We start from the raw sequence: 25,784 nt of genomic DNA on the forward strand, positions 1-25,784 counted from the left end.
AAAGTTACCTACAAATCATATCTGTGTAGTATTTTCTAGCTAACTACAAGGACAAGATGCTCAAATTGTGCTACTGAGTTGGTAAAGACTAAAAAAAAAATTCTCATGTGGTACTGAGGAGGTTGTATGCTTCCCCATCTGCAAGCACTGTAAGGGTCACAATGGACCCCTAAGCCCAACTTAGCTCTGGGCTCAAGGCCAGTGATTCCTGGGGCCTCTGCCATCAGTCTATCTTTTGGAATAGATAAATATCTGAACTCAACATCTAGTTCTTTCCTCTAGCTTCATGTGTTCCTTTGTGACTTTCTAGAATTTCCTGTCAACTATTCAGATATCAAAGTGATATTATTAAGTATTTCTGAGTAGAGACCCCTCAACTAGTGAGATGTAAAGACAGCCCCCCTCCCCCAAACTCTAGGATCCCCAGCCCCAGCTCAGCTCACAGAAACAGGGAAGTCTTCCGTGGTAGAAGCAGAAGGGAACATGAAAAAAAATGTGTGTGTGTGTGTGTGGGGGTGGGGGGGGTGGGGCAATGGAGAACAGAAAATGCATTGGAATGCACGAATAGTGGGCCTTTCTTTGAGAGGCATTCTTAATTTTACTTTTGTTGCTCATCTGATGAAAACCCAGGAACGTAAAACCAATGGAACCAAGATCTCTAGAGTGAACACACATGGTTTTATCTAGCTCTGTCGCATTTCCCTGAGATGTTACATGACAACACTGTAGGCTCACACTGTGAAGTGGCTGGCAGGTGGAGTGGAGAAACACTGGCATTCCTCAGAGGTGGCACCTTTGGGGGCATTGTTTTCAGACCTCGCCTTCCTTCTTCTTACCTCCAACTCAGAATGTGCCAGGGAGGGATTTTATTAGGCTGACATTAGTCCAAACATTGTTCATGCTTTCCTGAGACCATAGCAGTCCTCTGAGGATCTCAAAACCACCTCAAACATCTGTAAGAGCCCTGGAAGCTCCAGGTTCCAATCACGTGGTGCTTTACTCATGGATGCAGTTTGCACCTGGCAAATATGCTCCCTCCCTTTAAAGTAGGAACTTCATCAAGCTGCTTGGCCCTGGCATTCCATAGGGAGTCGGAAGGCGCAGTGTAAGGGCAACCTGTGATACCGCTAAATGGACCACTGATGGGCGCCAATGGCAAATTCACTACGTGTAATTCAATTATGATTCTATAAAACAAGGAATTGATTTATGTTCATCTTTCTTATTGTAGCATATTTCTATGAGGATGAGAAGTGACATTTTATATTTTTTAAATCAATGGATTAAGGTTATTAAAATATTTTTAAACAATTGAAATCATCTGGAACTAGAGATTCTGATTAATTTCTCATTCAGGGAGTCAGTATTCTTACTTTGGCTGACATATAGCCTTATTTTGTGTATATATCTTTAGTAACAGAACACTTAGTTCAAACTTTAGTAGATTCACTAAAAATACACAGAAGCAGCTACAGTGCAGTGAACAGGTATTTCCAGACAATATTTTCTATTTAGTGTCTATTTATTAGCTTTCTAGATCCTTTCAGTGAGTTAAAAAAAGAATATTTTCTTTCTCAAATGTGGATAAAATATGCCTAAAAATGATCAGCACATTAATTTTCTAGGAAAAGTTAGTATGTATAATCCTAGCAAAATATTCAGCACTTATTCTCTAAAATGCTTTATTAACTAAGTTTGTTTTTCAGACTCATCTAGTAATTATTCTCAGTAATTACAATTCTCTCCTATAACTATATATGGAAGTGAATGTTAACAGGATAACGTTCTAACTCTATAGTCAGTATTAAGCCTTTATGATTACCAAACAATTTCATTGAATTTGCAATCACTTTGTAAAAATTATGCTGCATTTTGAATTGGTTTAATTTAAAATTTGCACTCATACCTTCAGTGCAACAATAACTGAAGGTAATTTGTGAATCTTATGTTTTAAATAATATTCAATTTTATTTGATATTTATTTTATTTTAATACTTTTGCTTTGATTATAAAAATAATTTATATTTAAAAGTAAAGAATAAAGTTAAAATTAATATAACTTGAAAAAATTAGATTGTATTTGCTTAGCATTTAGATGTGTTTTTATATATTCATATAGGTTTTTTTTTATGAACATTCGTAGATTTATGTCTCTACTGATCTATATGCATTATACGTGTTATGGAACTCTTGGACAGCAAACTCAGAAGGTATCTTCTATAAATGTATAAGTGTATTTTTCCTAGGAAAAATAATCTTAAGGCAAGACTTCCTGTAGCTACATCCATATACTGTAACTTTCTGAGTCTCATACAGATGATTAGATTATGGTAGCAAGCTCACCTAAGCAATGTGAGAATTTTTCTTAGTGGATTTGAAATTGAAATGAACGTATTCTCACCTTATACTTCTTAGTTTGTTGAATAGAGGAAAACCAAATATATTCTGATACATGGAACAGAAAGCAGAGGACAGGAGGATGTATCAGGGGAGTTCAGCAAGACAGGCAGCAGAAAGGAAAAGAAAGGAACAATTCAGAAATAAGGATTTAGTCCTAACTACTGTGCATCCATAGTCTGTTTATTTCCAAATCTTGCCCAAATTTTGGCCTTTGGTTTACATTGTACCTTTTTAGTTTTGTTTAACTGAGCCAGAGTGTTTCATTTATTTTAATATTGAAAATAACAATATATTTAAGATTTTTTTTTTCATTTAGCAATATATTATGGATATTTTCCTGTCATTACTTTTTTTGGTAAAAATTATTTTTACAGTGTGCCTATTTGTTTAACCAAATTTTTATAAGTGGAGGTTCTAGGTTGAAGAATGAACATTTGCATAGCTATTCATCAATTTATTAATTATCTTCCAGAAGCATCTAGAAACAACAAATTTTTACACTTTTAACAGTACTAGGTATTGTGAAATTGACATTTCATATTAATAACAAATGTATTTTAAAATGCAATAGTAGAAATAAAGTATCATATACAATTTCTTAGCAGTTTAGAGTGCTTATAATTTAAATTTAAATTTTATCAAAAATTTTAAATTTGTAAGTTTTTATAAGAAAAAGGGAAGCCCAAATGTTATGTATTAGATTTAAAAATGTCTGACACAGAACACATGTTAGGCATGGTAGAAATGTTCAGAGGTGACAAAATTGGATTATGATGGCTATAATCTCATTATCGGATTAGTCTACTGGATTAATAATTTGAATTAATTACTGGGTGGTAATTATAGGCAGGTGGGGTGTGACTATAGGAAGTAGATCATTTGAGGATGTAGCCTTGGACTATATCTGTCCCTGTCCCCTTTCTCTCTTTTGCTCTTTCCCTCCTTCTGCCATGAGTTGAGTTGCTTTTCTCTACCACAATCTTCTGCCGTGATATTTCTGCTTTAGGGCCTGCTGACCACGGATGGATAGAGATTTTTGAAATTCTGAGCCCAAAGTAAACTTTTCCTCCTCTAAATATTCTTTTCAGGTGTTTTGGTCACAGAGATGAAAACTAATACACCCAAATTATAAGATGTAAAAAATACCAATCATTTTTTAAAGTCTTGCAAACAATCAAAAAACAATAGTAAGCATTTTTAAAAATGTAGTATCAAGTTACACTGTTGAAATCCAGGTATTTTTCCTCTGGGTGGACAGAAATTACACTTAAAATGATTAAACTCTAGTTGATCATCCTATATTTTCTTAGATATATGCTAAGACCTCAAGCACAAGACAGCTGCCATTAAACCAGGGGACATCTCCTGCAGTGGGACCTCTTCAGAATCTGGCCAGAAAGAACCACTACTAGCCTCAAATCACTAAAACCCCCTCCCTCCTCTTCACTGTGAAGAAGGGGAAATGGGCTGGGGAACTGCACCTAGCTCTGACAAGCTCTGTGAAGCCTCCCCTGCTGGCTCCACTCAGCCACAGTAATGAAGTAATTTGGGCCCCAAACTTAGGAAAGCAGATTCATCAAACCTCAATGACTGACACTAGGGGAGGCACCATGGGAAGCCTGGGGACAGTCCCTAGGATCCCCAGGGAGGTTGTACCAGAGGGAAGCTGCCTGGATATTCAGTGTCATAGAGACCCAGTGGGAAATTACCAGTCTATGCAGAGGAAGGGGCTGGTCCCAGTCTTATCTGGTGCACAGCCTGAACAATGATCACAACTGACTAGTGACAGGGCTTTGTTTGGATACTTGCAGGACCTTGCATCAGATTTAGTAAACAGAGGGAATCAACACTCACCATTCACAACCTGGACCAGTGGAGACTAGTGTCCATGTTAACCACTTGAGACCTTCACTACAGTACCTCAGAGAGCAGCGTCAGCTGGGGGGATACTTCTGCACCACAGAAAACCCACAGCCAGATGCTGACAGACAGCCACCAGGATCTTCACTACCATGACAAAGATCCTGTAGAGGGAAGCAGGTACACTGTGACCCATAGGAATCACAGGGATGCTCCAGAGCCTGCATCCTGATCCTGCACACAATAGAAACAACCAATTCACAACCCTCCAAGCAGTCAGCTGCAGACCCTGAGCTGACAAACCAGAAGCTGCTGGTAAGAGGTACATAGCAACTAGGGAACTGGCTCCTGTGCCCCAGCAGCTTGGGAGAGATCTACAGCCCCAAACTGATAGATGTCCACTAAATGTCCTTAATGAAATCGTAATGAAAATTATGATTAACCTTATTAACCTAATGAAATCCAAATCAATATTCAACAAATTTTCTTCACCTCTGACATGGTTTATATACTATAAATAACTCCAATGTCAACTTTGATCATATATATAACCCTTTTACTTGAATAATAATTATTAACCCAATACCCAACATTATACCTTCAACCCATTTGAATGTATTTCATCTAATGGTTTAAAGCATTAATTGGAATCAGTCTTTCTTTGTTTTCCTAGCTGTAGTTAAAAACTGCTCCTCTTACCACTTACTCATCCTCTTGCATTATTTGCTATAGCCTCAAATACCAACCATTCATTTATTACTCCTTTCTACCTTGGCATGAATTTTCCTTTTACCCCCCTTCTTTCTCTATTTCCCCCTCCCCTATATGCCCAATCTTTCTTCTTCCCCCATTTTATTCCTCACTTAAAGTTATGGTAAATTTACTAATTTTAATAACTTTATCAACCTATTTCAGATGTTTATTTTAGGTTTATACTTGAGTTTGAGAAACTTCAAAGAATAATTTAAGGTTGAATAGAACAAGTCTTGGCTCTGAAGTGCTTGTAGTAAATAGGGGCTCAGTGGCAACTCTTAAAGTGATGCTGATACTGGGTTCAGCAGAGGTCACAGATTGACTTAAAATACTGTTGTCTGGATATTCACCCAACCCAAGGCTCTTTAAGAAGAAGAAACTCACAAAGTAGTCTCTCAATAATAACATTGAATGTAAATGGTCTAAACTGTTCAACCAAAAGACATAATTTGGAAGTTTTGGATTAAAAAAAAAAAAAAAAGAACTAACAACATGCTGTCTGCAAGAGACTCACCTGATAGGCAAAGACATCCACAGACTGAAAGTGAAAGGATGGGTAAAAACACACCATTCACGTGAATCTCCTAAACAAGCAGGGGTTACTATTCTCATATTAGATAAAATGGGTTTCAAGCCAAGAGTCATAGAAGGTCACTTCATAATGTTTAAGGGAATCATTCATCAACAAGATATAATGATCATAAATATTTATGCCCCAAACAGCAGAGCATCTATGTACATCAAACAAACCCTTCTCAATGGTAAGAATCACATAGACCACGATGCAATAACACTGGATGACTTCAACATGCCTCTCTCACCAGTGGAGAGATCATCCAAACCAAACCTAAATAAACATTCTACAGAACTAAAAAATATAATTAATAATATGGATATAACAGACATCTATAGAATATTTCATCCATTAAGATATAATTCACTGTCTTCTCAGTAGCACATGGAACATTTTCTAAAATAGAAGCTCACAAGAAACAAGTCTTAGCAAATACAAAAAAAATAGAGATCATACCTTGCATTTTTATCAAACAATAATGGAATAAAATTAGAAATCAACAATAAGATAAAAAACAGAACAAATGTAAAACCTGGTGTTTTGGTGTGGATGTGAGTTGTCCCTCAAAAGCTCACATATGAGGCAATGCAAGCAAATTCAGAGGAAAAAATGATTGGGTTGCAAAAGCCTTAATCCAATTAGTAAATTGATCCCCTGATGGGATTAACTGAATGGTAACTGAAAGAGATGAGGCATTGGGGGTGTGGCTTTGGGATATAAATTTGTATCTGGTGAGTGGAGTTGCTCTCTCTACTTCCTATTCATCTTGTGAGCTTCTTCCTTCTGCCACATTGTTTCTTCTTCCACATTACCTCCAGGCCCAAGAAATGGAGCTGGGCTTCTATGGACTGAGACCTCTGAAGCTGTGAGTCCTCAAATAAACTTTTCCTCCACTACAATTGTTTTGCTTGGATCTTTTAGTCACAGTAATGAGAGCTATTTGGAGACTAAATAATATGCTTTTGAATAATGAATGGATAGCAGAAGAAATCAGGGGAGAAATAAAAAATAGAGGTAAATAAGAATAATGACACAGCATATCAAAATCTCTGGGACAGTATGATATCAGTTCTAAGGTGAAAGTTCATAGCCTTGAGTCCATACATCTAAAGAATAGACAGATACCAAATAAATAATCTAAAATTGCATCTCAAGGCCCTAGAAGAAGGAGGACAAACTAACACCAAAATGAGTACAAGGCAGGAAATAATTAAAATCAGAGCTGAAATCAACGAAATTGAGATTAAAAAAATACAAAAGATTAACAAAACAAAGTGCTGGATTTTTGAAAGAATGAAAAAAATTGCTAAACTATTTGCCAAACTAACCAAAAGAAAGAGGGAAAAAACTCAAATTATCAAAATCTGAGATGCAAAAGGAAATATCAACACAGACACTACTGAAATCCAGAGGATCATCAAAAATTATTTTGAAAACTTGTATGCTAAAATATCTTGGATTTATGGACAAATATGTAGAGACATATGACCTACCCAAATTGAGCCATGAGGATACATAAAACTTAAACAAATCAATTTCAACTAATGAAATTGAAGCAGCCATCAAAAAGCCTTCCAACAAAGAAAAGCCCAGGACTGAATGGATGCTCAGGCAAGTTCTATCACACATTTAATAATAACTAATACCAATTCTCCTCAAATTATTCATGAAATAGAAAAGGAGAGAACACTTCTAAACTCAGTCTATGAAGCCAGTATCACCTGATACCAAGACACATCACTGAGAGAAAACTTCACACCAGTATCATTGCAGAAAATAGATGCAAAAATTCTTAATAAAATATGCCAAACCACATACAAAATAAATTAAAAAGATAGTGCACCATGATCAAGTGGGTTTCATCCTAGGGATACAAAGTTGGTTACACATATGGAAATCAATAAATGTAATTCACCACATAAATAGACTTAAAGACAAGAATTACGTGATCATCTCAATAGAAGCAGAAAAAACGTTTGACAATGTATAGTACCCATTCATGTTTAAAACAGTAGAAAAACTAGGGATAGAATGAACTTACCTTGACATTGTAAAGGCTATATATGATAAACTCAAGGCCAACATTATTCTGAATGAAGAAAAATTGAAGGCATTTTCTCTAAAATGAGGAACAAGACAAGGATGCCCACTTTCACCACTCCTATTTACCATAGTCTTTGAAACTCTAGCCAGAGCAATTAGGCAAGCAAAGGAAATTAAAGGGATACAAAGAGGAAAAGAAGAACTCAAATTATCTCTGTTTGCTGAGGGCATGATCCTATATTTAGAAGACCCAAAAAACTCCACCAGAACACTTCTAGAGCTCATAAATAAATTCAGCAAAGTAGTAAACTACAAGATCAATACCCTCAAATCAATTGCATTCCCGTACTCCAATGATGAATCTCCTGAAATAAAATTAGGAAAACTATCCAATTGACAATAGTCTCAAAAAAAAAAAAAAAAAAAACACACACACACACACAAAAAAAACACAACATACTTGGGATTCAATCTAACAAATAGGCAAAGGATCTCTACAGTAAAAACTATAAAACATTAACTAAAGAAACTGAAGAAGACTTAGAAGTGGAAAGACCTCCCATGTTCTTGGCTAGGCAGAAATATTATTGTTAAAATGGCCATACTACCAAAAGCACTACACAGATTCAATGCAATTCCTATCCAAAATTTCATTGATGTTCTTTACAGAAATATAAAAAGGAGTTATTAAATTCATTTGAAAAAATAAGAGACCCAGAATAGCCAAAGCAATCCTTAGTGAGAAAGATAAGCAGGAGGCGTCTCAATACCTGACCTCAAATTAACTATAGAGATATAGTAACAAAAACAGCATGGTAGTGACACCAAAACAGGTATGAAGATCAATGGGATAGAATGGAAGATGCAGATACAAACCTACATAAATACAGTTGTTTTAGTCAGCTTTTTTGATACTGTAACTTAAAGACCCAACCATAACAATTATAGAGGAGAAAATATTTATTTAGGAACTCATTGTTCCAGAGGTCTCAGTACTTAGGAGGCTGGCTCCATTTCTCAGGGTTCCAGGTGAGGCAGAACATCATGGCAGAAGAGTGTGGCCAAGGGAAATGGCTCACATGATAATCAGAAAGCAGAAAGAGAGGTCTCCACTTTCCAGATTCAAATATATACCCCAAGCCATGCCTCCAATTCCCACCTCCTCCAGTCACACCCCAACACTTCAGTTACCACTCAGTTGATCTCTATCAGGGGATTAATTCATTGATTGGGTTAACACTCTTATAACATAGTCATTTCTCCTCTCAACCTTCTTACATTGTCTCACACATGAACTTTTGGGTGAAACCTCACATCCAAACCATAACAACAGTTATCTCATACTAGACAAAATTGCCAAAAAATACAATGAAGAAGACAGCCTTTTTAAACAAATGGTACTGAGAAAACTGGAAATCCATATGTAGAAGAATGAAATTTAACCCCTATCTCTTACCCTATCTCTTTGCACAAAAGTCAACTCAAAGTAGATCAAAGGTCTAGGAATTAGACCAGAAATTTGCACATGCTAGAAGAAAATGTTGGCTAAACACTCCAACATGTTGGCTCAGAACTGACTTCCTTAAAAGAGCTTCTGAAGTGCAAGAAGTAAAAAAAAAAAAATCAACAAATGGGATGGCATCAAATTGAAAAGCTTCTTCACAGCAAAGGAAACAGAATGGGGGAAAATCTTTGCCGTCTGCACCTCAGGTAGGGTATTAATATCCAGGATATACAAAGAACTCCAAAAACTTAACACCAAAAGAATCCAAATAACCCGATCAATAAATAACCCGATCAATAAATGGGCAAAGGAACAAAATAGATACTTCTCAAAATAAGTAACACAAATGATCAACAAATGTATGAAAAAATTTCAACATCCTTAGCAATTGGGGAAATGTAAGTCGAAAACTACACTGAGATTTCACCTCACTCCAGTCAGAATGGCAATTATCAAGAACACAAGTAACAATAAATGTTGGTGAGGATGTGGGGGAAAATGAACACTTATACATTGTTGGTTGGATTGCAAACTGGTGTAACCACTCTAGAAAGCAATTAGGAGATTCCTCAAAAAAATAGGAGTGGAACCACCATATGACCCAAGCATTCCACTCCTCAGTATATACCCAAAGGATTTAAAATCAGCATACAACAGTTTGGCAGCCACATCAATGTTTATAGCAGCACAATTCACAGTAGCCAAGCTGTGGAGCCAACCTAGGTGCCCTTCAATAGATGAATGGATAATGAAAACATGGCATGTATACACAATGGAATATTATTCAGCCATAAAGAAGAATGGCTTTATGTCATTTGCTAGTAAATGGATGAAACTGGAGACTATCATGATAAGTGAAAAGTCAAAGGTAGAATGTTTTCTCTGATATGCAGAAGCTAATCCAAAATAAGTAGGGGAGGGAGGAAAAACAAAAGAATAAAAGAAAGATCAGTGAAGTAGACAAGGGGGAATGAAGGAAAGGGAGAAAGGATGGAATAGGGAAAGAAAATGGAGTGAATATGACCCAACTTTTCTCTCTCTATATATGAATATGCCACAAAGAATCTCACCAACATGTATATCCACTAATTAAAAAGAAAAGTATAAGTAAATAGCAGATCAGAAGACCAGAGGGACAGGAATGGAGGAGAATCGAGAAGAGGGGAATAGAAAGTACTGGAAACTGAATTAGAACAAATTATATTCCATGTTTTTATAATTATGTCAAAATAAATCCTATTGTCATGTATAACTAAAAAGGATCAATAAAATGATTATTATTAATAAAAAGATTATACAATGAAACAAAAATATAAAAATCCTTTGTTTTTAAAATTATTCTGAGACTAAATCATTCAATTTTTTATAGAATTATAGAAATGGAAGGAACTTTAGAAAGCTTTTAGTCCTAGAGATTGCACAGATATATAAAGCAATGTCATTTCCTCATCTTTCCTCTTACCTATTCTTGAAAAACAATGGCATATGTAACTGTTTCTTCTTTAAGTATAAAAAGAATAAAATAAAATTCTTTCAACAAATATGTATTGAACTCCCAGTATTTGATTAACACTTTTCTAGGCTATAAACAACAAAAAAGTAAAGTCCCAGTCTCAGTGGAGCTTATGTTCTACTGATTTGGGGAACCTAATAAATATCACCTTCTTATCTCTCACTTATTTGAAAACAATGGATAGGCCTAAGAGTTATGGACACTGGAGATGAACGTGTCTGTATAAATGCTGACAAAAATATTTGGAGGATTGGCTCAGATTGGTTGAAAGAATGGGCTTCATAATTTTGTACCAAGTCCTAAGCAAAATTATCTGTATGGGCACAAGAAATGCTGAGAATGGGCAGGGCTGCAACCTAAAATACTGCTTATCAGGGTATAGTAAGTGCACATGTCCTCTGAGGCAGGAACATCCCAAAGATGGGGTTCGAGTGGCCGGAGGCGTGCATTCCCAGGCTCTCTGTCAAATCTCCATCCTCCAGAAGGGGGAAAAATGAACACTAAGTCGGAGGCCAGGAATTTACTCTAAAGGAAGCTCCTTCACAGAGAAACAGAAGCACTGGGGAATGGAACTTCTCTCCTAAGGATTTTTTTTTACCAATTATCCCACAGTAAGATAAAAAAAAAAAAAATCTTGTCTTGATGGTGCTGCATTTAACCTTTCAATTTGCTATATACCTCTTATTCTAGAACATTTTTTATGCCATTTTCAGACTCCCATAGCTTTTCTTAAATATAAATACAGAGTCCTGCCTCAATAAAGAGGAACATAAAGAAAATCCCACGAGAGTGGCCATATGTTATAGATTATATAGATATCTGTTTAAATTATATAATTGTTTTGGGGATTAGAAGAGTACAATAAATACTACTATTATTTTCCTTTTTGAAACCAATTAAGAGAAAGACAAAAATATTCGAGCAGATGGATATCCAAATAGAAGCTTGATGTAGATGAATGGTGTATGGGAGAATTTGATAATAACGAGACTCTCAACACCAAACCTGAGAATTCGGTTTATCCCCTATGTTACAGCCAGCTTTAAACAGCCACAGGCTTCCCTATGTGAAAGTGATTGTTCTGTCAACTTTATAACTTGGAGGCAATAACCAGAATGTACACTCCCTATAGATAGGGAGGTTCTCAGAAGAAGGAAAGGAATGGGGACTGAGCTGTGTCTCAATTCCTTGTTCCACATCTTGTCAATCAAATGCATCCCTTTGCGCCTTCCTCTTCTTCCAAGAGATTGAGAGAGATTGGGACTATTCATGGAAACTGCCTCTCCAGGGAAATTTTAATAGTGAAAAATAAATATTTCTTCCTAACAATATGTAACTTAAAAACTAAATTTTAGGCCAGGTGTGGTGATGCATGCCTGTAATCCCAGCAGCTCCAGGGGCTAAGACAGGAGGATCTCAAATTCAAGGCCAGCCTTAGTAACTTAGCCAGGCCCTATCCAACATAGTGAGATCCTATTTCAATATAAAAAGGCAAACAAACAAACAAAAAAGGACTGGAGATGTAGCCCAGTGGTAAAGCATCCCTCATGTCAAATCTCCAATACTATTACCACTACTGCTACTACTACTACTACTACTACTACTACTACTACTTCTAAATAAAACATTAAATCCCATACTTATAAAAACCATAAATTATGAGAAAGCATGCTTATTAAGTGCCTTTTATGACCAAATTAAATAATTAAACTAGAGCATAGAATGCTAAAAAATGGTGTTAGAGGGAATGTGAAGAATAGGACAGGAAGTGAATAAGATCATGTGTGCCCAGGAATGTCAAAAATTAAGATTAAGTTGCCAAACCTTTTGTCATCTGTAAATAAGAACAAATACTTTTTACTTGTGCTAGTCAATTAGTATATGAATTTGATAAATTTTAAATTCATGAAGTCTGAACTTGTCAATAACTTTAAGGATAGTCTTATAATTAATGAAATCTGAATTTCATTGGTGATGACTTATTAAGAATTACTGAGATTTGCTGTGTGCTAAGCCACAAGGATACAGGAATTGTTATACATAATTCATTTTGTTCTGTAATGTTTTTTTTCTTTTCTATCCCTTTGAGGACTCTTCTACAGATGTCCCTTTTCTTTAACCTCTGACAAACAACCCATCCTAGACTGAATTAGTGTAAATTAGTGGAGTTCGGGCTTTAGCAAATTTTCATAAGAGGAAAAATGTCCTTAACCCTTTGTGAAACACACAAATGTTCATAAGAATCAACTCGTGAAACTTGTTAAGATGGGTAATACCCACTTCCACCCTAAAATATTCTGATTCCATAAATCTAGGCTTGATCCATGAAGTCTTCCTCTCAATATGTTACTGATGTGATTTTTGGATTATGTCTTGAGAAACAGCATCAGGGCATGTACACATTCTAATCTTGAGACTGTTGGAGTTGATTAACTACTGCGTGCTCATTAACTACTGGTCCTTATTAACCATGTGACTCATTCCTTTGGGCAGCCTTGAGAAATGTGTTCCTTGCCACTTTTCCACCCACAGAGGTGACACAAGATTTGCCTTTAGTAGGGCACTTTTCTTCTCTTTGAGTTTGGGAAATTTATCAATAGGTAGAATATTTTTAACATTGGGAGACACTTAGAAATATCTAGAAATAAATTTTCCTATTGTGAAATCCTCTGTTCTTGGTCTCTTTTCTCATTGAATCATTTTGTTCTCTTCAGGAGGAAAGCAGATGACAACTTGGTTAAAGGAATCATGAGGGCCAAAGCATATGCTTTGATGTTTAAAAAAATGATAGCAGGAAATAGTACTAAGAGTGTTAAAGAGATTTTGAAAAATCTTAACTTAATCAATACATCCATGAACAAAACAGATAGTGGAAGAGCAAGTATGTATTGTGGTTTAAAGCTTGGAGGTGTCCTGCAAGCATGCAGGGATGCATGCAAATACCAAAGAATATTTATTGACATCAGAGTCTACTCAATTAGGCGTAACTTAGAGAAGTTTCATTCTAGCACAAGGTCAGGTTTGTACTCTGAGACTTGGTCACACTTGGAGAGTGAGGGCTGCCAGGTGGATGAACCACACAATTACTCTCTTTGATCTCCACAGCCTGTTCCTCCCATGTAGAAGATCCAGGAATTTCTGTACATTTGTGGGGAAAGAAAGGGAGCTGCTGAGGCAGAGTCATATATGTCTCTAAGATACCCAACTGGCATCATGGAGAAACATACTAAAAGAAAGAAATCAGAAGAGAGACCAGGAGATTCTTATGAAAGACAGATTTAATTAATAGCTAACTAATGAACTAATGAAACCAGAGCAAACTGAAGGAAGAAGATTTCATTGATTAAAAGCTTAAAAAAATTTCCTCACTAATTTTTTTTATGAGGTATGAAGGGGGAATATAAAGTGATATCCTACTTCTCAATCCAAACATCATGAGGCTCTATAATTTTATTCAGTCTACTCTGATATTTTGCAGTCTTGCCAGTCATGGTCTGGGAAATTCACACGGATTAGACTTCAGAGCTCTCAGTTATTTGCAAAAAGTCCCAACATTCAGTACCAGTGGGATGTTGGCATTTGAAGAATGCTACCACCACCATACCACCACCAGAGCAGTTGCCAGGAGTAAAGTGGCTTAATAAAAATACGAATTTGATCCAAGGAGCGTTTCCATCAGCTTTCTCCTATTTTAATCTCAGCAGTTTTTAAAATAACATGAGATTGAGAGTAAATCCAAATTGAATTTATAGGAATCCTAATACATGCATAAAACTCTTGAGTTGAAAGACGAAGACCTATATTCTTTGACTCTATGTTGATCACTTTAAAGCCAATGGCATTACCTCTTTTTCAAATATTCATTTTCTCCTATTCATATAAAAAATAATGATGTTCAAGATTTGGCCAAACTATTCATATTACCAATTAAATTTTCATTTGTTTTAACTAAAAATACATATTTGTTTGTTTATTTATTTATTTTTGAGTTACTTGGAATTGAACTCGAGGGCAGGGTCTCTCTAAACTGCTGAGACTGGCCTTGAATTTGTGATCTTCTGGCCTCAGCCTACTGAGCTGCTGGGATTACAGGCATCTACCACCACGCTGGGCTAAAATCTATGATTTTATAAATGGACAGTGTTAGGGTTTTGATATTAGGTATCTCTCAAAAGCTCATGCATGAGGCAACACAGCAAAGCTTAGATGTGAGATGTTATGAGAGTATTAACATAATCAGTGTGTTATCTCCCTGATAGGGATCAACTGGGTGTAATTGTAGGCAGGTAAGTTGTGGCAAGGAGGTAGGTCACTGGGAATGTGCCTTTGGGATATATATTCTGTCCTTATTGAGCAAAGCCCCCCCCCCCTCCTTCCCTTCCTTCCTCTCCATCTCCCTCCCCTTCCTGGTGCATTTTCCTGAGCCACTTTCCTCTGCCACACCCTTCTACCATGATGGTCTGACTCACTTCTGCTTGGAGGAATGGAGCTGGCTACCTGTGAAACTGTGAGTGCCAAATACATTTTTCCTCCTCTAAAAACTGTTCTTCTCAGGTCATTTGGTTGCAGTAGCAAAAAAAAAAAAAAAAAAAAGCTGACTAAAACAGACAGCCTCACTCTTTTGTAAGCAATTACAAAGAAACGGGTATCTAGACATACCACAAATTTACCAGAGCCATAGTATACTTTTAAAGATTGTTGCTCCTGGAAATAATGCTTTGTTCTTACTAAGTTTAAATGTTTCAACCAGACACATGGTATAGACCGTAATCTTTCCTTCATTTCTTATGATGACAGTGGCTACCTTTAAATTGTTCTTGCAGTAGTTTTGTTTGCCTGGTTGTAAAAGGGCATATTCTCCATAACATAGGGAATCCAAGGTGTTTGGAAAATTCTGTCCTTTTCTTTTCAAATGTTCATGCATTCTAGGTCTCCAAATTACAAATGTGGGGAGTTTCGGAACCTTAAAAAAAGAGTATGACATTTGCTGACTCTAGCAGTTGGTTCTGTTTTTTATAATTGCACCGATCAACTTGCAAAAAGTTTCTGTCTTTATCATGTCATATAAAACAGGACAATGCGTGCTTAATTTGTGAAATATATGAAAAACATACTTACATGATATTTACTCTCAGTTTTTTCTTTTCTTATCCCTGAAATATGACTTAAGGTTTTTTTTGTTTGGTTTTTTTTTGCATTTTTGACCATGATTCATGTGATGATTTTTATATTTTATTTGAGTTGTCTCAAATTTTACTCAAAATTGCACAAAATAACACAGGTGAAAATGCCTTTAGATTGGTAGAAAATTATGGAAGAATGATGTTTTTGATTTTTACAGTTCTTGTCAATGGACCTTAAGTGGACTTTTCTGTTGCAATGGTATGTGTTTTAGTCAGCTTTTTCAATGCTGTGACTAAAGGACCTGACCAGAACAAGTGTAGAGGAGGAAAAGTTTATTTGAGGGCTTCCAGTTTCAGAGAGATTAGTCCAGAGAAGGCTGGCTCCATTACTCAGGGCTCCAGGTGAGGCTCAACATCATGGCTGGAGAGGTTGGCAGAGGGAAGCATCGTGGTGATCAAGAAGGGAGAGAGAGAGAGAGAGAGAGAGAGAGAGAGAGAGAGAGAGAGAGAGAGAGAGAGAGAGAGAGACTCTACACCAAAGCCATGCCCACAATTAATCATTTCCTCCAACCACACCCCACCTGCCTCCAATTACCACTCAGTTAATCCTATCAGGGATTAATTCACTGATTGCGTTAAGACTCTCACAAACCAATCATTTCTCCTTTGAACCTTCTTGCATTTTCTCACACGTGAGCTTTTGGGGGGTACCTCACATCTAAACCATAACATTCTGTTCCTGGCCCCCAAAAGCTCACACTCATTGACAATGCAAAATACATTTTGCCCATTCCCAAGAGCCCCATAGTTTTACAGTTCTTAGATAGCTCTAAGTTCAAGTTCGAAGTCTTCTTTGAGGTTCAAAGCAATCTCACATTGTAAGCTTCTATAAAATTAAAAGCAATTTACAAGTATCCAATATATAATGGTACAGATAAAACATTTCCATTCACAAGAATACTGACATAGAAAGAAGGGATAGGACCAAAGCAATACTGAAATCCAGCTGGGCAAATAAGTCCTGTAGCTCCATGTCCAGCATCTGGGGAACATGACATTGTGATGTTTTTTCCAAAGGGCTTGTATAGTGTGTTTACTTTGATAAGGAAGAAACTAGAAGGTCTTCTAGATCTCATTTCAAATCAGAACCAGTATATTAGAATGAAATAGTTTATTGTAATAATTTGGGTTACTTATCTTAAATGCACTAATGCACATGTTCACATTGAAATACATTTGTCACTCATTACACAGCATCAACACATCTTCCTTCAGCTTATTCCCTACTCTTTTGTTGTGTTTCAGTTGTTTATTGTATCATCTGCAAACTGAAATTTTACTACTATTCTTGCTCTTGGAAGATAAACAGGTATAAGCTCCTTAATTCCTTCAGCTCAGTTATATCCTCCACAAAACATGGGGTGGAATAGGAAGAAACTGAGATCTCATCTAGCTCAGAAAGTATATGATGTTCTTAAAGTTGGAATTATAATTTCTTTGAAAAGTTACTATTTTAATATTTCCATCCAAAGAAGTATCTATTTTGAATTTTTGTTTCCTTTTAAAAACATTTCCATGTATGTGGCAAATCAATTCCTTGTGAATAGTCTTTGGATTGGCATCTTTTCTAAGAGTCTTTCTAAAGCACACTAATAGATTAATCAGGTTAAAATTTCTGCTGACTGGTATTTTGTTGCTTTCAATTTGTGGAGAATATTTAAGTTGCTTGGGTTGCAAATCATCAGAACAGATATTGTATAGAGAAAGGAAAATTATTCTGTACTATAATGCAGTTGTGCAATTTATGTGTGAAGATTAGAGTTATTATACAAATGGGATTATAGAGGTATATGCCATTCAGTTTTTGAGCCCTCAAAGGCCATGTCTTTTCCTATTATCCTCAGTCTCAAGGATATTGCAGTTACATAGTGTGTGTATAATATTGATTTAATTGAATTAGATTATTCATGCTGTTATTTTTCTACTGCCCATTTTCCATGTGTGAATGTGCCTGTGTACACTCTGATCAAGATCTATCAAGGTTCAGTTCTACCAACTTAACATTCTCCTGTCCATCATCCTTCTTCTTCCTCCATGTGGTTTCTGAGACTATACCACAGTAGTTTTCACAGGGCTCACTAGCTCTTAGGAATCCTTAGCCATTGGCAACCTACACTTCTGGGGTGTCAAGCATGAACAGGAGTCACTATTGGAAACACATTGATTCAGAAATGAACTTTTTTTTTTGTAAGACCTCTCTCAGCCCATTATCTCATTCTCTCAAGAAATTTGTCTACGTCAACCATAAACTTCTTTTATTCAAAAGGAGGAGTATCTCTTTATCAAAGAGTAATTTTTACTTGTGTTCCACATATACACTGGAACCTCCCCCCCATGTCCTGCACAGGCAATGGATATGAGGTTCCATTGGTGGAATGGGATGGCTGAGAAATAAAAGCTAAGGCAATAGAATGTTGAAAAAAACCACAGGACACAGAATATAATTTCAAAAAATGGGGGCAGGACAGGCAAGCCGATCATAGAGATTGAGCTTCTATACTCTGGCAAAATGGAGCCCATGACTGCTTTATTTATATCAGGGGACATCAAAGGCCTTCTCATAGAATATTCTCCAAAAAAGGTTAAAGATGGACTGTCCTGTTCCCATTGGGTTATGCCGATCTTCAGAGAGATCACGAGATCTTCCTAGCAGAGGGAAGATAAAGGTCCTGTGCCTTGGGCAATCTATTTTGTGGGAGAGCCATGCGTAGTTCCCAAGGTTAAACCTAAACTCTCCCTGCCTACATGCAGAGAGAAGATCTTCCTGTGTTTTTCAAGGATGGCTCCCTGCAGGAACTTGCCATTTCTTTTGCCTTCTTCCTCAACCTCTTCTTTCCTTTGTTTCAAGTTATATGTTCCCTAAAAATAACTAACTGGAATAAATCAAACTCACTCTTAACACTCGCATATACTATTTCTTCTTAGTGTTTTACTTCATGACCTGACACGAAGTAGGAGTCATTTCAAATTTTCATAAATAATCTGGCTGCTTTCCTCTAACCCTCCAATAAAAGCAAACTCTTAAAGATGAATAGTAACTGTGTAGCAACCCCAGAGAGTTTCTTTTTTATTCATTGCCCTCTTCTAATCATCAAACCACCGTGACTCCCTTGTGTTCTACCATGTTTTTGTATCACACCTACATTCATTGCTCCTTTTCCTTTCTCTAAGAGAAGCAAGAGAGTGAGGAGGAACCTAGTAGCTGGTGATAGTTAACGATATGCAAACCCTGGTGTTACATGCTTTTATTTTTATTTTTTAACCTCTTCTTACTTTTATTCTTCAGCATAGTTCCATGAGGAAGATATTTTCCCACTCAAGAAAGTCTAGAAATTTTTTCAAAGTCACACAGATCTTGGTGAGACACAAATGAGAACCCATATTCCTTTCTTACTCCGTGGTATCTTGTGACCTTGTGTGTCTTTACCTCATTCCACCATAATGTGTAGACAGGCATCTGCTGAAATTTTATTCCGTACTTTGTTTAATTTAAGGTGTTTGCATATGGTGTTTATGTTTATCTCTTAGAATTATATGCAAATGGATCTAAAATATCTATTTTAAGCCTCTCAGAAATGTGACTTATTTTTCTTTCCTTCCTTTCCTCCCTCCCCGTCTCCTCCCTGCTTTCCTCTCTCCCTTGCTCCTTCCTTTCCTCCTTCCCTCTCTGCATTCCTTTTTTGCTCTCAGCCATGGTAGATATGTCATGGTATTGCTCTCATTGCACACTTATTAGAAGCTCAGTTTTAAACAGGAGGAAACAGAGGCTTAGAGAGTTTCGTAACTTGGTAAAGGTTAAATAGCTAGCAAGTCCAGAACCAGGCTTGGAGCTGACTTTCCTTTGAAATCTTTGCTCACCCCTGCTCCTGTGGGAACACTTGCTGTTTTCTGAACATGCACTTTTCTTTCTTACTTCTTGCCTTGGTTATGCGGTTACCTCCTATTCTCCCTACTAGAATTCTATTGATTTCACAAGGTAATTTTCAGTGGATCCTTCCTGAAACCCTTTGACTGGATGTGTTGCTTCCCCATCTCCAGCATCATAACATTTTGCATCCCATATGCTCAGTTTCTGTAGGCACTTATGTATTTTCCTTCTATAACATACTTGCTCATTGAGGTGGAAACTGTCTTTCAGATACAATAAGTGGTCTCAATAAATCTTGTTAAATTGTCACAGATTCCATCCTAGCAATGCATTGTTTCCTTAAAAACAAAACAAAAATGCATATGGCAATTATAGATTTCAAATACAGGATTACTAAAATAACTGATTTTCATCATAATTTAGAGATTTAAAAAATAGAGACTGTATTAGTATTTGTTTCTTTCTTCATAGCTATTCAGTTTGCTAAATTTATTTTCTCCCTTATTCAAATTCTTACTCTCATCCACAGGACAGAAACTGCTAGGAAACCTCCCATTGCTAACATTTACAGTGTGTCTGTGTCGATTGCAAATAATTTTCAAATGGCAGTGAGCTCATTATAGTTGATGGTATTTTAATGTCTCTCTTATTTTTTTTTTTGTAATTACTTTTGAATCCAATGAAAGAATTTTAAGCCTTTTGTCTAATTTCTCTAGTATAATTAAGCAAGACAACTACAAGGGTCTGATCCAACAAGATTGTTTTGAATTTCCTGTTTATTTTGTTTCTGGATTCTCCAGTTTCCAGTTTGAGAGGTTAGACTTCAACACTTGTATGGATGGAATTCCCACAGAAAGCTACTAGAGATTGGTGTGTGAAGGATTACAGCCTGGGTATAAAGGAATCATGTTTCACCTTTCTTTCTTTATTCTCCAGCTGCTGTTCCTTAAATAAAACTTTAAAAATAACTTTTATAAGGTGGTTAATACATTCCTACCCTGTGGGGACAGGCTAGGTTCTCAGCTGCCCCAGATTTCAGGCAAGCTCTAGTAATTTGGGTAAAGAAATGTGCTTTTGTCTGGAGTGTTGAAGGATTGCTACAGGGTCAAGGCAAGAGCAAGGGAACATGGCCCCTGATGAACTTGGTTCTACACACAATTTCCTAGTGGTAATAAGGGAAGAGAAATGCAGAACTCAGGTGGTGAGGAGTCCACAGCATCATAGGAGTAGTCTGAATTTTAGGGGGGAAGAAAGAAAGTCATAGCTCTTAAACTTAGAAGGTCTTATGCCTTCCTCAAGTACTTTCTTGTATCGTTCTTGAACCACCATTTATTGAGTTATTCATTGATATTTGGCCACTTGTGGTAGCATCCAGCCTCACTATGACTACTTATAGAATTCATGCAAGCTTAAGCTTCCCAGTTTTCTTAGGGAATAAGCTGCACTTAGGTATATTGGGCAGCCCTGAATCCCTGTGATCCTTTGTATAAGAACTGTTACCCCCTTGGGTCCATAGAAAGAGCAGTACTGTGTGCTGTCATCTTGTCCTGCGCACCTCAGCAGAAATAGTGTTGAATCTGTGAAGCCAGTGATTTAGCCATTTGTGCTTCAGAATCTACTTACCTCTGTGAAAGAGATTTAGCTTTCTTGGAAAAATCCAACTGAAAGGTGGGAAGGATTCCAAGAACTAGTAGATGTTCAATGAGGTTAACCTCACATAAGATGGAACAAGCAGATATTGTTGTACCCATTTATAAACTTGAAAAGCAAAATCCAAAGAAAGACAAGTAATTGAGTCCTTAATGAAAAATTATTGTGTTACTTATGTCCAGGTGTGTAATGTGATAAAGAGGGGCAGTGCGCAGTGCATTAATATTAGTATTACTATAATGTTAATTTATAAATACATGGCCTGTATAGGTTAAGCATCCTAATCCAAAAATATGAAATGTAAAATCTCTAAAGTCCAAACTTTTTGAATGGCAACTTCTGCTATGAGTGGGAAATTCTACACATGACCTCATAAAGGGGTGACAGTCAAAACACAGTCACACAAAAAATACTGTATAAAATCACATCCAGGCTATGTGTTTAATGTGTATATGAAACATAAATGAACTTTGAGTTTAGATTTGATTCTTATCACCAAGATACTTCATTATGCATATGCAAATATTCCAAAATCCAAAAGAACCCAAACAATTCTGGTCCCAAGTATTTCAGATAAGGAATGCTTAAGCTGGATGTGATAACATGATGTACATTATAGAGCAGCAGGTAGTTTTATTGTAGTACATTTGTATTTAACCATATCCTGAATATTTCATTCATTTGTTTTTTCATTTTTGTGCTATAAGGAATACAACTTTTATTCTTTGATTGCTAATTATGTTCTTAAATGAGATTCTTAGAATTTAAATTACTGGGTGGACACTTATTATCTTTATATGCATACCATCCATTTCCCCTTCTCCTGGAAAGGCCATCTGGATAATCCTTTGTGAACCACCTTTCACTACTCTATCTCTGTGATTCAGGTACTAATTCAGACAGGACAAACCCCACATGCAGTGCATATGTCTAAGGGAGCTGAGCCAGTTCTCTAATCATAGTGATTGTTTCAGAGAGAAGCATGTGACCCAAGTTATGCCAGGAAGATACCATGAGGTATAATATTGGTGCATTACAGAAAGTCCTGGGGAAGTTGGAGTCTTCTTTCTTCCAGCTCATTCAGCCAGTAGAACGTAGGCCTACAGTGCAGGTTGCCACTGTTTATATGGAAAGAACCACCTGCCTGAAAAATAAAAAGCCATCACAGTTGAAAGCAGAAATGATATGCAGAGAGAGATTCGTAATTACATGTTTGAACACCGGGCTCCAACACAAGCACTGTTTGGAATTTTCCCGTGTGAGCCAATTCATCCCTTTTCTCATCGCAGCATTTTGAGTTAGGATTTTGCACTTTCAAGCAGGAGTGCTGTTTTAGTACAATGGCTCCAAAGGGTCTGAATATATTTGAGGGTTCTTAGAGACGTTGCAAAATTAATTTCTAGACAGCACTACCAGCCATGGAGTACTCACATCTGGGTGCCAGTATTGATACAAGTAGATTGTATTTATATGTGAAAATATCCCCTTACATTTTACAATTTTTCACATTAAAGGACATTTTACATTTCTTCTGTGATTTCTCTGTTCATGACCATTGCTTGCTTTTATTTTGGATGGTTGCCAATATATTTCTTCATTTTTACGAGTTTTTTTTTCATTAAAAATATAAGTAATTCTTTTGTAAGTTTGTGTCATACTTAGTGAAGATGTTTCCCATTTTCCATTTGTTCACAAATTGGAGTGATATTGTATATGAAACTCTATGTAGTTTTCCTTGTAACTGTCATAGGACTCATTATTAGAATGTCATTTACCTTCTTAAGATGAATTAAAAGTTTCATCAATATTTTCATATTTGTGTTATGCTTCATTTTAAAATTTAACCTATTCCTCTACTGGAATTTATTTTGGTAAATTAATTCATTTCTAGAGCTGTCAGGAGGTGGGGTGTTCTTGTGAAGAGAACAGGGGTATTTCATGGAGCCCCTGTTCTGGATTCAGCCACACTTAAGGGAAATACAGGACCCAGGGCAGACCTGCTGTTGAGACTGTCTCTGTTTCTTCCTCTTTGGCCTGGGTTCTCAGTGTATTTCCTCAAATGTCTCACTTGTTTTTGCGACTTCCCTGTCCCAGTGGGATCCATCTAACCACCCAGAGAAAGACTAAATCTGGCTTTCACTTCCAATCCAAATTCCCAGTAAAATGACCCTGTTTTTCTAATTTGGACACGATACTGAATGTTGCCCTGAAACAAGGTCATGTTGAATGAACCCTGGCTGCTGGGAGCCCATTCTCTGTGGATCAGATTCCTCACCAAAGAATCAGGGGAAGGGTAGTTATCAGAGAAAGGGAAAAATTTTGAGCTGGGGAGAGATGAAGACATAAAAAATTATTTTTCAGATGGCTTGCTAATAAAAGTACTTATGGGTACTCTATTCTTTCATTTTTAATTTTTAATGTTTTCTCTATCCTCTATTAAAGTCTTGAGACTATGTATATGTGTGTTTCTGGGTTAAGATTTTCTGGTATAGCCGGGTGTGGTGGCACTTGTGTGTAATCCCAGCAGCTCAGGAGACTGAGGCACAAGGATAGTGAATTCAAAGCCAGACTTTGCAACTTAGCGAGATCCTTAGCAATTTAGCAAGACCCTGGCTCAAAATAAAAAATAAAAAGGATTAGGAATGTGGCTCAGTGGTTGAGTGCCTCTGGGTTCAATCCCTGGTAACAACAACAACAACAACAAAATTCCATTTTTATACTAAGATATATTTCCTTTTATACTCTTTCCTTTAAAATTTGTTTGACATATATTCCTCCATTTATTCTTCTAGGAAAATTTTGTTGTATGTTGAAATAAAATAACTACTTATAATAACTATTGTAACTTTTAAGGAAAACTATTTTTTTTTGCTTATTTACCATATAATTAAATACTTTTCCAGTTTATGGTAACTCTAAGAAATTTCCAGTAAATAAATGTTATTATTACCAATATTAATAGTAATTTAATCTTTTCCTTTCTTTATGCTACTTCCATTTTATGTCTTATAGAATTGGTCAGATTGTCTGATAAAACAATGATTGAGTTAATACTCGATGTCTAGTGAAAACATTCATAAGTCAAATGTAGCCTTAGAAATTTATGGGAGTTATATTTTTAAAAAATTTTTTGGTACTGGGGATTGAATCCAGAGGCATTTTACCACTGAACCATGTCCCCAGCCCTTTTTAAAATTTCGAGACAGGGTCTTACTAAGTTGCCGAAGCTGGCCTTGAACTTGTGATCCTTCTACCTCCGCCTTCTGAGTGGCTGGGATTACACACGTGCACTACCACACTTGGCTATGTGAGTTATCTTTTTTTTTTTTAATGGCTTTTTAGTTGTAGATGGACACAATACCTTTATTTTTTTATGTGGTACCAGGATCAAACCCAGTGCCTCACGCATGCTTGGCAAGTGCTCAACGACTGAGCCACAACACCAGCCCATGAGTTATCTTATGTATCATTGTTTTGCTAATCAAGAAATTGTGGCTTAGAGAGGAATGTTCATTTGACCTCCTGAGCATACAAACATGGGTCTGTCTGACTCCAGTGATCATATTTGTAAAGATTATCCATATACTCTTCAAAAAGGGAAAACAAAGTTATCATTATTTGCAGAGATATGGTTATACACTTAGAAAGCTCAAAATGGTTTTACAATAACCATTAAATTGTTTTTGCAGTCTAAAAAGGTCACTGGTAAGACTTTCCATCTTTGGAGGCTTTTTAAAATATAACTGATAATTTTGCAACCTTCTGTATGGATAACAGCCTATTCGAGTTTTCTATTTATTTTTCCTTTGGTTGATGTTGATAACTTTTTCCTCTAGAAAATTATCAATATTATTGAGGATTTCATAATTCTTTTGAATAAATCTTCTGAATTTTAATTTCAAGAAATAGCTATAATGTTTAATTTCAGAATCAGTTACCCTGCAGACAGGGTAAAGTATACGGGTGACAGACTAATCTCAAAAATATTCTTAAAAATGAGAAGACAGATGATAGCTTATAATTATTAAATCATATGGCAATGGATTTCCATTTTTATTCTTTTTATAGGAAAGCAAACTGGCCATGGAGGTACATGCATGTATTCCCAGACACTTGAGAGTCTGAGGTGTGAGGATCACCTGAGCCCAGGAGCTTGAGGGCAGCCTGGCAACATAGCAAGACCCTGTGTCAAAAGAAGGTAGCAAATGTATGCAGAAATGTCTAAATGAATGTAAGCCTTTTACCTTTCTATCATTTAAGCACATTTTTACATTACATTGTCACTTGATTTTTAAAAAATGAATTTTAACTGTATTAATTGTGGAAGGTTTGTGTTGCTATTTCATCTTCCAAATAGTTTAACATAGTAACTTTGTAATTCGTAGCCTCTAAACAATCTATGTGTACTAATTTCAGTATGATGGGAAACAGACAGA

This window comes from Marmota monax, unplaced genomic scaffold (assembly GCF_021218885.2).
Source record: "Marmota monax isolate L192 unplaced genomic scaffold, Marmota_monax_Labrador192_F-V1.1 WCK01_AAM20220418_F8-fsc00057, whole genome shotgun sequence".
NCBI lineage: Eukaryota > Metazoa > Chordata > Mammalia > Rodentia > Sciuridae > Marmota > Marmota monax.